Source organism: Lissotriton vulgaris, unplaced genomic scaffold (assembly GCF_964263255.1).
Source record: "Lissotriton vulgaris unplaced genomic scaffold, aLisVul1.2 SCAFFOLD_2159, whole genome shotgun sequence".
In the NCBI taxonomy this organism is placed as follows: Eukaryota; Metazoa; Chordata; class Amphibia; order Caudata; family Salamandridae; genus Lissotriton; species Lissotriton vulgaris.
The window spans coordinates 323,809-337,265 of NW_028240990.1; the positions used below are offsets into that span (position 1 = coordinate 323,809).

The following is a 13,457-nucleotide window of genomic DNA, read 5'->3' on the forward strand; positions in this document are numbered from 1 at the left end:
TGTCGCACTATTTTGTGTAGGAATCTGATGTAAAAGTATTATAAAGTTCGTATTTCTGTAACTTGTTCAAGCTGTTGGACATTTTGAAAGGAGTCAACATTTGTCTCGTTCAACCTACTGGTATTGGATTGGAGCTATCAATAACAAAAGATGACAGAAATGTAAAAGGTTGAGATTAGTAAAATAGTACCTCAAAGAATTGGACTGGTACCTTTGCATGCAAAGTCCAAAGTGCCAACCGTTGCTCTTTGGAGCCACCCATGTGAGAGACAGAGAAATGGATGTAGTAGTTTGGAAATGTAGAATGTTTTAATATTCTTCAGTCAAATATGATCATTATTTTGTAAATTGCATGTCCTGATAAACGTTTGCACATTTAACACTGTTATGGAGAATGTAGCTGAAAAGAATCAAATCACATTGTAGCTCTTTACACTATGAGCATTCAACTGAGTTATCTTTTCATCAATGTAAGAAAAGCCCCTGCACTGATGCGCTCTCTTTTGTCTCAATGGAAAAATCCCTCATGTATGGCAGGGTTCCATGGTGTAATGGTTAGCACTCTGGACTCTGAATCCAGCGATCCGAGTTCAAATCTCGGTGGGACCTGCTTGAATTATGAGATTTAATATTTCACTAATTTCTTAGAATTTGGACTTGGAAAAACATAACGTCAAAGTTTTATACTGAAACTTATCAACGTATAAGTATGTATCTATGTACAGATGGCTATATCCATCTAGATAGCGATAATACAATATAAAGAAATGAAAAATTCATAAACATAAGTACTGAAGCTGAAAACTAAAAACTGTTCTTTCCCATCCACAATTTAAGCAAGAGGTTCTTTTCCTTTCTCATCTTTATGATCAGTAATAAGATAGTTAATTTTGCTGATTTCTTATCTGACAACATTCTTAACTTACACAGTGCATTTAATTGTGAATTTCTTTGAAAGAGGAATTCAGATTAATACATTTGACATGTCTTTCGAAAGATTCTACTTTGTGGTTATGGATCTACTTTAGAAAAACAGAGTGTAAATATCTGTGTGTCTTAATTTCAAGATTGTTATTTAAAAGTTCATCTCTTCTGTCCCCAAAATACACAATTTGATTCCTCAAGTTTTCTTTTAATGAAGGCTTTCCAATTTAAAAAGTTCCTTGTTCCCCTTATCAATAACAGTACGATTTATACAAGTAATATCTTGCATCAGCTTCTTGTGATGAGTTGAGAAAACAGAGTCAGCTCACAAAATGTCTCATTATTTTGAGCCATTTTATTTCCATGTTTTCTAAAAGTTCTATCATTTGCTCACATCAAATAGACTTTAACAATACAATCAATAAATTAATGTTTCACTCTACCCGTGTTAGATTTATGATATTTATGAATACACTTGACAGAAAAAGATTTGGTCATAAGTCACGAAAGTGGTCCCACCGAGATTTGAACTCGGATCCTTGGATTCAAAGTCCAAAGTGCTAACCATTACACCATGGAACCTCCCATGTGACAGGGGAGCAAATTGCTGCAGCAATGTGGACATTTCACATTTTTTATTTTCTACAGTCAAAGACAAACAGAATTACATAACTTTTCTATTCTGTTCAACTTTTGCCTATTGAACTATGTTAGGGAAGGATGTTGCACAAAGGACTCAAGTAACGCTATGACTCTGTTGAACAGTACTTTTTATGTGAGATAAGATTTTGCAATAAAAGATAAGATTCCCCCGTGAATGCAATCTCTTCTGCCAAAATGGAAAGCTCAACCTGGTACAGGTGGGTTGATGGTGTTATGCTTGTCAATCTGGACTCTGAAAACAGGGATCTAAGTACAAAGCTCAGTGGGACTTATCTAAACTTTACGATTTTTTTTCCATTCAGTTCTTAGAAGTATTAATTGGAAAAACATCTCATTTACTTATAAACTTGTACGTATCAACTTATATGTATGTATCTCCCTATATATCGCTATATGTCTATGTATTTTTATCGGAAAATATAAATATATACATTATAAAAATATGTATAATTAATAGAGGTGAAAATAAAGAACAGTTGTTGCCTCTCCGCATTTGAAACATGAGCTTCTTCTCCTTCCTCTTCTATATGTCCTGAAATTGAGATAGTCACTTTTTAATCAATTTTGACCTAACAGCATAGTTGATTTGTACAAAGCATATCATACGATCTGTGAATAATTCTAAAAAAAGAAAATTAGATCAGTACCTTTGAGGCCTCCAAGCAAAAGCTTATATTTCATGATTGCAGATCGACTGTTGAAAATCAGCATGATAAATGTTTTATTTCACAATTTCCATACTAATATACAAAAAACATTTGTACTATCTGAATGATACCGTCATTGTGGTTCTCTAGGTTTGATTTAAGAACACATCTCTTTCAAAATGTGCTATATTCGCCTTATCAATAGTGTAGAAATCTTCAAAAAGGAATGCTGGGAATCAGCCCTCTGAAATGCATTTGAGAAAAACAGGATAGGATTTTGTAATGTCGCACTATTTTGTGTAGGAATCTGATGTAAAAGTATTATAAAGTTCGTATTTCTGTAACTTGTTCAAGCTGTTGGACATTTTGAAAGGAGTCAACATTTGTCTCGTTCAACCTACTGGTATTGGATTGGAGCTATCAATAACAAAAGATGACAGAAATGTAAAAGGTTGAGATTAGTAAAATAGTACCTCAAAGAATTGGACTGGTACCTTTGCATGCAAAGTCCAAAGTGCCAACCGTTGCTCTTTGGAGCCACCCATGTGAGAGACAGAGAAATGGATGTAGTAGTTTGGAAATGTAGAATGTTTTAATATTCTTCAGTCAAATATGATCATTATTTTGTAAATTGCATGTCCTGATAAACGTTTGCACATTTAACACTGTTATGGAGAATGTAGCTGAAAAGAATCAAATCACATTGTAGCTCTTTACACTATGAGCATTCAACTGAGTTATCTTTTCATCAATGTAAGAAAAGCCCCTGCACTGATGCGCTCTCTTTTGTCTCAATGGAAAAATCCCTCATGTATGGCAGGGTTCCATGGTGTAATGGTTAGCACTCTGGACTCTGAATCCAGCGATCCGAGTTCAAATCTCGGTGGGACCTGCTTGAATTATGAGATTTAAAATTTCACTAATTTCTTAGAATTTGGACTTGGAAAAACATAACGTCAAAGTTTTATACTGAAACTTATCAACGTATAAGTATGTATCTATGTACAGATGGCTATATCCATCTAGATAGCGATAATACAATATAAAGAAATGAAAAATTCATAAACATAAGTACTGAAGCTGAAAACTAAAAACTGTTCTTTCCCATCCACAATTTAAGCAAGAGGTTCTTTTCCTTTCTCATCTTTATGATCAGTAATAAGATAGTTAATTTTGCTGATTTCTTATCTGACAACATTCTTAACTTACACAGTGCATTTAATTGTGAATTTCTTTGAAAGAGGAATTCAGATTAATACATTTGACATGTCTTTCGAAAGATTCTACTTTGTGGTTATGGATCTACTTTAGAAAAACAGAGTGTAAATATCTGTGTGTCTTAATTTCAAGATTGTTATTTAAAAGTTCATCTCTTCTGTCCCCAAAATACACAATTTGATTCCTCAAGTTTTCTTTTAATGAAGGCTTTCCAATTTAAAAAGTTCCTTGTTCCCCTTATCAATAACAGTACGATTTATACAAGTAATATCTTGCATCAGCTTCTTGTGATGAGTTGAGAAAACAGAGTCAGCTCACAAAATGTCTCATTATTTTGAGCCATTTTATTTCCATGTTTTCTAAAAGTTCTATCATTTGCTCACATCAAATAGACTTTAAAAATACAATCAATAAATTAATGTTTCACTCTACCCGTGTTAGATTTATGATATTTATGAATACACTTGACAGAAAAAGATTTGGTCATAAGTCACGAAAGGGGTCCCACCGAGATTTGAACTCGGATCCTTGGATTCAAAGTCCAAAGTGCTAACCATTACACCATGGAACCTCCCATGTGACAGGGGAGCAAATTGCTGCAGCAATGTGGACATTTCACATTTTTTATTTTCTACAGTCAAAGACAAACAGAATTACATAACTTTTCTATTCTGTTCAACTTTTGCCTATTGAACTATGTTAGGGAAGGATGTTGCACAAAGGACTCAAGTAACGCTATGACTCTGTTGAACAGTACTTTTTATGTGAGATAAGATTTTGCAATAAAAGATAAGATTCCCCCGTGAATGCAATCTCTTCTGCCAAAATGGAAAGCTCAACCTGGTACAGGTGGGTTGATGGTGTTATGCTTGTCAATCTGGACTCTGAAAACAGGGATCTAAGTACAAAGCTCAGTGGGACTTATCTAAACTTTACGATTTTTTTTCCATTCAGTTCTTAGAAGTATTAATTGGAAAAACATCTCATTTACTTATAAACTTGTACGTATCAACTTATATGTATGTATCTCCCTATATATCGCTATATGTCTATGTATTTTTATCGGAAAATATAAATATATACATTATAAAAATATGTATAATTAATAGAGGTGAAAATAAAGAACAGTTGTTGCCTCTCCGCATTTGAAACATGAGCTTCTTCTCCTTCCTCTTCTATATGTCCTGAAATTGAGAGAGTCACTTTTTAATCAATTTTGATCTAACAGCATAGTTGATTTGTACAAAGCATATCATACGATCTGTGAATAATTCTAAAAAAGAAAATTAGATCAGTACCTTTGAGGCCTCCAAGCAAAAGCTTATATTTCATGATTGCAGATCGACTGTTGAAAATCAGCATGAGAAATGTTTTATTTCACAATTTCCATACTAATATACAAAAAACATTTGTACTATCTGAATGATACCGTCATTGTGGTTCTCTAGGTTTGATTTAAGAACACATCTCTTTCAAAATGTGCTATATTCGCCTTATCAATAGTGTAGAAATCTTCAAAAAGGAATGCTGGGAATCAGCCCTCTGAAATGCATTTGAGAAAAACAGGATAGGATTTTGTAATGTCGCACTATTTTGTGTAGGAATCTGATGTAAAAGTATTATAAAGTTCGTATTTCTGTAACTTGTTCAAGCTGTTGGACATTTTGAAAGGAGTCAACATTTGTCTCGTTCAACCTACTGGTATTGGATTGGAGCTATCAATAACAAAAGATGACAGAAATGTAAAAGGTTGAGATTAGTAAAATAGTACCTCAAAGAATTGGACTGGTACCTTTGCATGCAAAGTCCAAAGTGCCAACCGTTGCTCTTTGGAGCCACCCATGTGAGAGACAGAGAAATGGATGTAGTAGTTTGGAAATGTAGAATGTTTTAATATTCTTCAGTCAAATATGATCATTATTTTGTAAATTGCATGTTCTGATAAACGTTTGCACATTTAACACTGTTATGGAGAATGTAGCTGAAAAGAATCAAATCACATTGTAGCTCTTTACACTATGAGCATTCAACTGAGTTATCTTTTCATCAATGTAAGAAAAGCCCCTGCACTGATGCGCTCTCTTTTGTCTCAATGGAAAAATCCCTCATGTATGGCAGGGTTCCATGGTGTAATGGTTAGCACTCTGGACTCTGAATCCAGCGATCCGAGTTCAAATCTCGGTGGGACCTGCTTGAATTATGAGATTTAATATTTCACTAATTTCTTAGAATTTGGACTTGGAAAAACATAACGTCAAAGTTTTATACTGAAACTTATCAACGTATAAGTATGTATCTATGTACAGATGGCTATATCCATCTAGATAGCGATAATACAATATAAAGAAATGAAAAATTCATAAACATAAGTACTGAAGCTGAAAACTAAAAACTGTTCTTTCCCATCCACAATTTAAGCAAGAGGTTCTTTTCCTTTCTCATCTTTATGATCAGTAATAAGATAGTTAATTTTGCTGATTTCTTATCTGACAACATTCTTAACTTACACAGTGCATTTAATTGTGAATTTCTTTGAAAGAGGAATTCAGATTAATACATTTGACATGTCTTTCGAAAGATTCTACTTTGTGGTTATGGATCTACTTTAGAAAAACAGAGTGTAAATATCTGTGTGTCTTAATTTCAAGATTGTTATTTAAAAGTTCATCTCTTCTGTCCCCAAAATACACAATTTGATTCCTCAAGTTTTCTTTTAATGAAGGCTTTCCAATTTAAAAAGTTCCTTGTTCCCCTTATCAATAACAGTACGATTTATACAAGTAATATCTTGCATCAGCTTCTTGTGATGAGTTGAGAAAACAGAGTCAGCTCACAAAATGTCTCATTATTTTGAGCCATTTTATTTCCATGTTTTCTAAAAGTTCTATCATTTGCTCACATCAAATAGACTTTAAAAATACAATCAATAAATTAATGTTTCACTCTACCCGTGTTAGATTTATGATATTTATGAATACACTTGACAGAAAAAGATTTGGTCATAAGTCACGAAAGTGGTCCCACCGAGATTTGAACTCGGATCCTTGGATTCAAAGTCCAAAGTGCTAACCATTACACCATGGAACCTCCCATGTGACAGGGGAGCAAATTGCTGCAGCAATGTGGACATTTCACATTTTTTATTTTCTACAGTCAAAGACAAACAGAATTACATAACTTTTCTATTCTGTTCAACTTTTGCCTATTGAACTATGTTAGGGAAGGATGTTGCACAAAGGACTCAAGTAACGCTATGACTCTGTTGAACAGTACTTTTTATGTGAGATAAGATTTTGCAATAAAAGATAAGATTCCCCCGTGAATGCAATCTCTTCTGCCAAAATGGAAAGCTCAACCTGGTACAGGTGGGTTGATGGTGTTATGCTTGTCAATCTGGACTCTGAAAACAGGGATCTAAGTACAAAGCTCAGTGGGACTTATCTAAACTTTACGATTTTTTTTCCATTCAGTTCTTAGAAGTATTAATTGGAAAAACATCTCATTTACTTATAAACTTGTACGTATCAACTTATATGTATGTATCTCCCTATATATCGCTATATGTCTATGTATTTTTATCGGAAAATATAAATATATACATTATAAAAATATGTATAATTAATAGAGGTGAAAATAAAGAACAGTTGTTGCCTCTCCGCATTTGAAACATGAGCTTCTTCTCCTTCCTCTTCTATATGTCCTGAAATTGAGATAGTCACTTTTTAATCAATTTTGACCTAACAGCATAGTTGATTTGTACAAAGCATATCATACGATCTGTGAATAATTCTAAAAAAAGAAAATTAGATCAGTACCTTTGAGGCCTCCAAGCAAAAGCTTATATTTCATGATTGCAGATCGACTGTTGAAAATCAGCATGAGAAATGTTTTATTTCACAATTTCCATACTAATATACAAAAAACATTTGTACTATCTGAATGATACCGTCATTGTGGTTCTCTAGGTTTGATTTAAGAACACATCTCTTTCAAAATGTGCTATATTCGCCTTATCAATAGTGTAGAAATCTTCAAAAAGGAATGCTGGGAATCAGCCCTCTGAAATGCATTTGAGAAAAACAGGATAGGATTTTGTAATGTCGCACTATTTTGTGTAGGAATCTGATGTAAAAGTATTATAAAGTTCGTATTTCTGTAACTTGTTCAAGCTGTTGGACATTTTGAAAGGAGTCAACATTTGTCTCGTTCAACCTACTGGTATTGGATTGGAGCTATCAATAACAAAAGATGACAGAAATGTAAAAGGTTGAGATTAGTAAAATAGTACCTCAAAGAATTGGACTGGTACCTTTGCATGCAAAGTCCAAAGTGCCAACCGTTGCTCTTTGGAGCCACCCATGTGAGAGACAGAGAAATGGATGTAGTAGTTTGGAAATGTAGAATGTTTTAATATTCTTCAGTCAAATATGATCATTATTTTGTAAATTGCATGTCCTGATAAACGTTTGCACATTTAACACTGTTATGGAGAATGTAGCTGAAAAGAATCAAATCACATTGTAGCTCTTTACACTATGAGCATTCAACTGAGTTATCTTTTCATCAATGTAAGAAAAGCCCCTGCACTGATGCGCTCTCTTTTGTCTCAATGGAAAAATCCCTCATGTATGGCAGGGTTCCATGGTGTAATGGTTAGCACTCTGGACTCTGAATCCAGCGATCCGAGTTCAAATCTCGGTGGGACCTGCTTGAATTATGAGATTTAATATTTCACTAATTTCTTAGAATTTGGACTTGGAAAAACATAACGTCAAAGTTTTATACTGAAACTTATCAACGTATAAGTATGTATCTATGTACAGATGGCTATATCCATCTAGATAGCGATAATACAATATAAAGAAATGAAAAATTCATAAACATAAGTACTGAAGCTGAAAACTAAAAACTGTTCTTTCCCATCCACAATTTAAGCAAGAGGTTCTTTTCCTTTCTCATCTTTATGATCAGTAATAAGATAGTTAATTTTGCTGATTTCTTATCTGACAACATTCTTAACTTACACAGTGCATTTAATTGTGAATTTCTTTGAAAGAGGAATTCAGATTAATACATTTGACATGTCTTTCGAAAGATTCTACTTTGTGGTTATGGATCTACTTTAGAAAAACAGAGTGTAAATATCTGTGTGTCTTAATTTCAAGATTGTTATTTAAAAGTTCATCTCTTCTGTCCCCAAAATACACAATTTGATTCCTCAAGTTTTCTTTTAATGAAGGCTTTCCAATTTAAAAAGTTCCTTGTTCCCCTTATCAATAACAGTACGATTTATACAAGTAATATCTTGCATCAGCTTCTTGTGATGAGTTGAGAAAACAGAGTCAGCTCACAAAATGTCTCATTATTTTGAGCCATTTTATTTCCATGTTTTCTAAAAGTTCTATCATTTGCTCACATCAAATAGACTTTAACAATACAATCAATAAATTAATGTTTCACTCTACCCGTGTTAGATTTATGATATTTATGAATACACTTGACAGAAAAAGATTTGGTCATAAGTCACGAAAGTGGTCCCACCGAGATTTGAACTCGGATCCTTGGATTCAAAGTCCAAAGTGCTAACCATTACACCATGGAACCTCCCATGTGACAGGGGAGCAAATTGCTGCAGCAATGTGGACATTTCACATTTTTTATTTTCTACAGTCAAAGACAAACAGAATTACATAACTTTTCTATTCTGTTCAACTTTTGCCTATTGAACTATGTTAGGGAAGGATGTTGCACAAAGGACTCAAGTAACGCTATGACTCTGTTGAACAGTACTTTTTATGTGAGATAAGATTTTGCAATAAAAGATAAGATTCCCCCGTGAATGCAATCTCTTCTGCCAAAATGGAAAGCTCAACCTGGTACAGGTGGGTTGATGGTGTTATGCTTGTCAATCTGGACTCTGAAAACAGGGATCTAAGTACAAAGCTCAGTGGGACTTATCTAAACTTTACGATTTTTTTTCCATTCAGTTCTTAGAAGTATTAATTGGAAAAACATCTCATTTACTTATAAACTTGTACGTATCAACTTATATGTATGTATCTCCCTATATATCGCTATATGTCTATGTATTTTTATCGGAAAATATAAATATATACATTATAAAAATATGTATAATTAATAGAGGTGAAAATAAAGAACAGTTGTTGCCTCTCCGCATTTGAAACATGAGCTTCTTCTCCTTCCTCTTCTATATGTCCTGAAATTGAGATAGTCACTTTTTAATCAATTTTGACCTAACAGCATAGTTGATTTGTACAAAGCATATCATACGATCTGTGAATAATTCTAAAAAAAGAAAATTAGATCAGTACCTTTGAGGCCTCCAAGCAAAAGCTTATATTTCATGATTGCAGATCGACTGTTGAAAATCAGCATGAGAAATGTTTTATTTCACAATTTCCATACTAATATACAAAAAACATTTGTACTATCTGAATGATACCGTCATTGTGGTTCTCTAGGTTTGATTTAAGAACACATCTCTTTCAAAATGTGCTATATTCGCCTTATCAATAGTGTAGAAATCTTCAAAAAGGAATGCTGGGAATCAGCCCTCTGAAATGCATTTGAGAAAAACAGGATAGGATTTTGTAATGTCGCACTATTTTGTGTAGGAATCTGATGTAAAAGTATTATAAAGTTCGTATTTCTGTAACTTGTTCAAGCTGTTGGACATTTTGAAAGGAGTCAACATTTGTCTCGTTCAACCTACTGGTATTGGATTGGAGCTATCAATAACAAAAGATGACAGAAATGTAAAAGGTTGAGATTAGTAAAATAGTACCTCAAAGAATTGGACTGGTACCTTTGCATGCAAAGTCCAAAGTGCCAACCGTTGCTCTTTGGAGCCACCCATGTGAGAGACAGAGAAATGGATGTAGTAGTTTGGAAATGTAGAATGTTTTAATATTCTTCAGTCAAATATGATCATTATTTTGTAAATTGCATGTCCTGATAAACGTTTGCACATTTAACACTGTTATGGAGAATGTAGCTGAAAAGAATCAAATCACATTGTAGCTCTTTACACTATGAGCATTCAACTGAGTTATCTTTTCATCAATGTAAGAAAAGCCCCTGCACTGATGCGCTCTCTTTTGTCTCAATGGAAAAATCCCTCATGTATGGCAGGGTTCCATGGTGTAATGGTTAGCACTCTGGACTCTGAATCCAGCGATCCGAGTTCAAATCTCGGTGGGACCTGCTTGAATTATGAGATTTAATATTTCACTAATTTCTTAGAATTTGGACTTGGAAAAACATAACGTCAAAGTTTTATACTGAAACTTATCAACGTATAAGTATGTATCTATGTACAGATGGCTATATCCATCTAGATAGCGATAATACAATATAAAGAAATGAAAAATTCATAAACATAAGTACTGAAGCTGAAAACTAAAAACTGTTCTTTCCCATCCACAATTTAAGCAAGAGGTTCTTTTCCTTTCTCATCTTTATGATCAGTAATAAGATAGTTAATTTTGCTGATTTCTTATCTGACAACATTCTTAACTTACACAGTGCATTTAATTGTGAATTTCTTTGAAAGAGGAATTCAGATTAATACATTTGACATGTCTTTCGAAAGATTCTACTTTGTGGTTATGGATCTACTTTAGAAAAACAGAGTGTAAATATCTGTGTGTCCTAATTTCAAGATTGTTATTTAAAAGTTCATCTCTTCTGTCCCCAAAATACACAATTTGATTCCTCAAGTTTTCTTTTAATGAAGGCTTTCCAATTTAAAAAGTTCCTTGTTCCCCTTATCAATAACAGTACGATTTATACAAGTAATATCTTGCATCAGCTTCTTGTGATGAGTTGAGAAAACAGAGTCAGCTCACAAAATGTCTCATTATTTTGAGCCATTTTATTTCCATGTTTTCTAAAAGTTCTATCATTTGCTCACATCAAATAGACTTTAAAAATACAATCAATAAATTAATGTTTCACTCTACCCGTGTTAGATTTATGATATTTATGAATACACTTGACAGAAAAAGATTTGGTCATAAGTCACGAAAGTGGTCCCACCGAGATTTGAACTCGGATCCTTGGATTCAAAGTCCAAAGTGCTAACCATTACACCATGGAACCTCCCATGTGACAGGGGAGCAAATTGCTGCAGCAATGTGGACATTTCACATTTTTTATTTTCTACAGTCAAAGACAAACAGAATTACATAACTTTTCTATTCTGTTCAACTTTTGCCTATTGAACTATGTTAGGGAAGGATGTTGCACAAAGGACTCAAGTAACGCTATGACTCTGTTGAACAGTACTTTTTATGTGAGATAAGATTTTGCAATAAAAGATAAGATTCCCCCGTGAATGCAATCTCTTCTGCCAAAATGGAAAGCTCAACCTGGTACAGGTGGGTTGATGGTGTTATGCTTGTCAATCTGGACTCTGAAAACAGGGATCTAAGTACAAAGCTCAGTGGGACTTATCTAAACTTTACGATTTTTTTTCCATTCAGTTCTTAGAAGTATTAATTGGAAAAACATCTCATTTACTTATAAACTTGTACGTATCAACTTATATGTATGTATCTCCCTATATATCGCTATATGTCTATGTATTTTTATCGGAAAATATAAATATATACATTATAAAAATATGTATAATTAATAGAGGTGAAAATAAAGAACAGTTGTTGCCTCTCCGCATTTGAAACATGAGCTTCTTCTCCTTCCTCTTCTATATGTCCTGAAATTGAGATAGTCACTTTTTAATCAATTTTGACCTAACAGCATAGTTGATTTGTACAAAGCATATCATACGATCTGTGAATAATTCTAAAAAAAGAAAATTAGATCAGTACCTTTGAGGCCTCCAAGCAAAAGCTTATATTTCATGATTGCAGATCGACTGTTGAAAATCAGCATGAGAAATGTTTTATTTCACAATTTCCATACTAATATACAAAAAACATTTGTACTATCTGAATGATACCGTCATTGTGGTTCTCTAGGTTTGATTTAAGAACACATCTCTTTCAAAATGTGCTATATTCGCCTTATCAATAGTGTAGAAATCTTCAAAAAGGAATGCTGGGAATCAGCCCTCTGAAATGCATTTGAGAAAAACAGGATAGGATTTTGTAATGTCGCACTATTTTGTGTAGGAATCTGATGTAAAAGTATTATAAAGTTCGTATTTCTGTAACTTGTTCAAGCTGTTGGACATTTTGAAAGGAGTCAACATTTGTCTCGTTCAACCTACTGGTATTGGATTGGAGCTATCAATAACAAAAGATGACAGAAATGTAAAAGGTTGAGATTAGTAAAATAGTACCTCAAAGAATTGGACTGGTACCTTTGCATGCAAAGTCCAAAGTGCCAACCGTTGCTCTTTGGAGCCACCCATGTGAGAGACAGAGAAATGGATGTAGTAGTTTGGAAATGTAGAATGTTTTAATATTCTTCAGTCAAATATGATCATTATTTTGTAAATTGCATGTCCTGATAAACGTTTGCACATTTAACACTGTTATGGAGAATGTAGCTGAAAAGAATCAAATCACATTGTAGCTCTTTACACTATGAGCATTCAACTGAGTTATCTTTTCATCAATGTAAGAAAAGCCCCTGCACTGATGCGCTCTCTTTTGTCTCAATGGAAAAATCCCTCATGTATGGCAGGGTTCCATGGTGTAATGGTTAGCACTCTGGACGCTGAATCCAGCGATCCGAGTTCAAATCTCGGTGGGACCTGCTTGAATTATGAGATTTAATATTTCACTAATTTCTTAGAATTTGGACTTGGAAAAACATAACGTCAAAGTTTTATACTGAAACTTATCAACGTATAAGTATGTATCTATGTACAGATGGCTATATCCATCTAGATAGCGATAATACAATATAAAGAAATGAAAAATTCATAAACATAAGTACTGAAGCTGAAAACTAAAAACTGTTCTTTCCCATCCACAATTTAAGCAAGAGGTTCTTTTCCTTTCTCATCTTTATGATCAG

At 33.6% G+C, this 13,457-nt stretch overlaps 10 non-coding genes across 10 annotated transcripts; 5 read left to right on the top strand and 5 right to left on the bottom strand.

The window, feature by feature from the left end:
• Positions 1-537: 537 nt before the first annotated feature.
• TRNAQ-CUG (transfer RNA glutamine (anticodon CUG)) lies at positions 538-609 on the top strand. The gene has a single exon. It is a non-coding gene; the product is annotated as a tRNA-Gln (tRNA).
• Positions 610-1,434: 825 nt separating this feature from the next.
• Positions 1,435-1,506, bottom strand: TRNAQ-UUG (transfer RNA glutamine (anticodon UUG)). Its single transcript has one exon. It is a non-coding gene; the product is annotated as a tRNA-Gln (tRNA).
• Positions 1,507-3,054: 1,548 nt separating this feature from the next.
• Positions 3,055-3,126, top strand: TRNAQ-CUG (transfer RNA glutamine (anticodon CUG)). The gene has a single exon. It is a non-coding gene; the product is annotated as a tRNA-Gln (tRNA).
• An 825-nt stretch (positions 3,127-3,951) lies between these two features.
• TRNAQ-UUG (transfer RNA glutamine (anticodon UUG)) lies at positions 3,952-4,023 on the bottom strand. The gene has a single exon. It is a non-coding gene; the product is annotated as a tRNA-Gln (tRNA).
• Positions 4,024-5,570: 1,547 nt separating this feature from the next.
• Positions 5,571-5,642, top strand: TRNAQ-CUG (transfer RNA glutamine (anticodon CUG)). The gene has a single exon. It is a non-coding gene; the product is annotated as a tRNA-Gln (tRNA).
• Positions 5,643-6,467: 825 nt separating this feature from the next.
• Positions 6,468-6,539, bottom strand: TRNAQ-UUG (transfer RNA glutamine (anticodon UUG)). Its single transcript has one exon. It is a non-coding gene; the product is annotated as a tRNA-Gln (tRNA).
• Positions 6,540-8,087: 1,548 nt separating this feature from the next.
• Positions 8,088-8,159, top strand: TRNAQ-CUG (transfer RNA glutamine (anticodon CUG)). Its single transcript has one exon. It is a non-coding gene; the product is annotated as a tRNA-Gln (tRNA).
• Positions 8,160-8,984: 825 nt separating this feature from the next.
• Positions 8,985-9,056, bottom strand: TRNAQ-UUG (transfer RNA glutamine (anticodon UUG)). Its single transcript has one exon. It is a non-coding gene; the product is annotated as a tRNA-Gln (tRNA).
• A 1,548-nt stretch (positions 9,057-10,604) lies between these two features.
• TRNAQ-CUG (transfer RNA glutamine (anticodon CUG)) lies at positions 10,605-10,676 on the top strand. The gene has a single exon. It is a non-coding gene; the product is annotated as a tRNA-Gln (tRNA).
• Positions 10,677-11,501: 825 nt separating this feature from the next.
• On the bottom strand, positions 11,502-11,573 carry TRNAQ-UUG (transfer RNA glutamine (anticodon UUG)). The gene has a single exon. It is a non-coding gene; the product is annotated as a tRNA-Gln (tRNA).
• Positions 11,574-13,457: the final 1,884 nt, after the last annotated feature.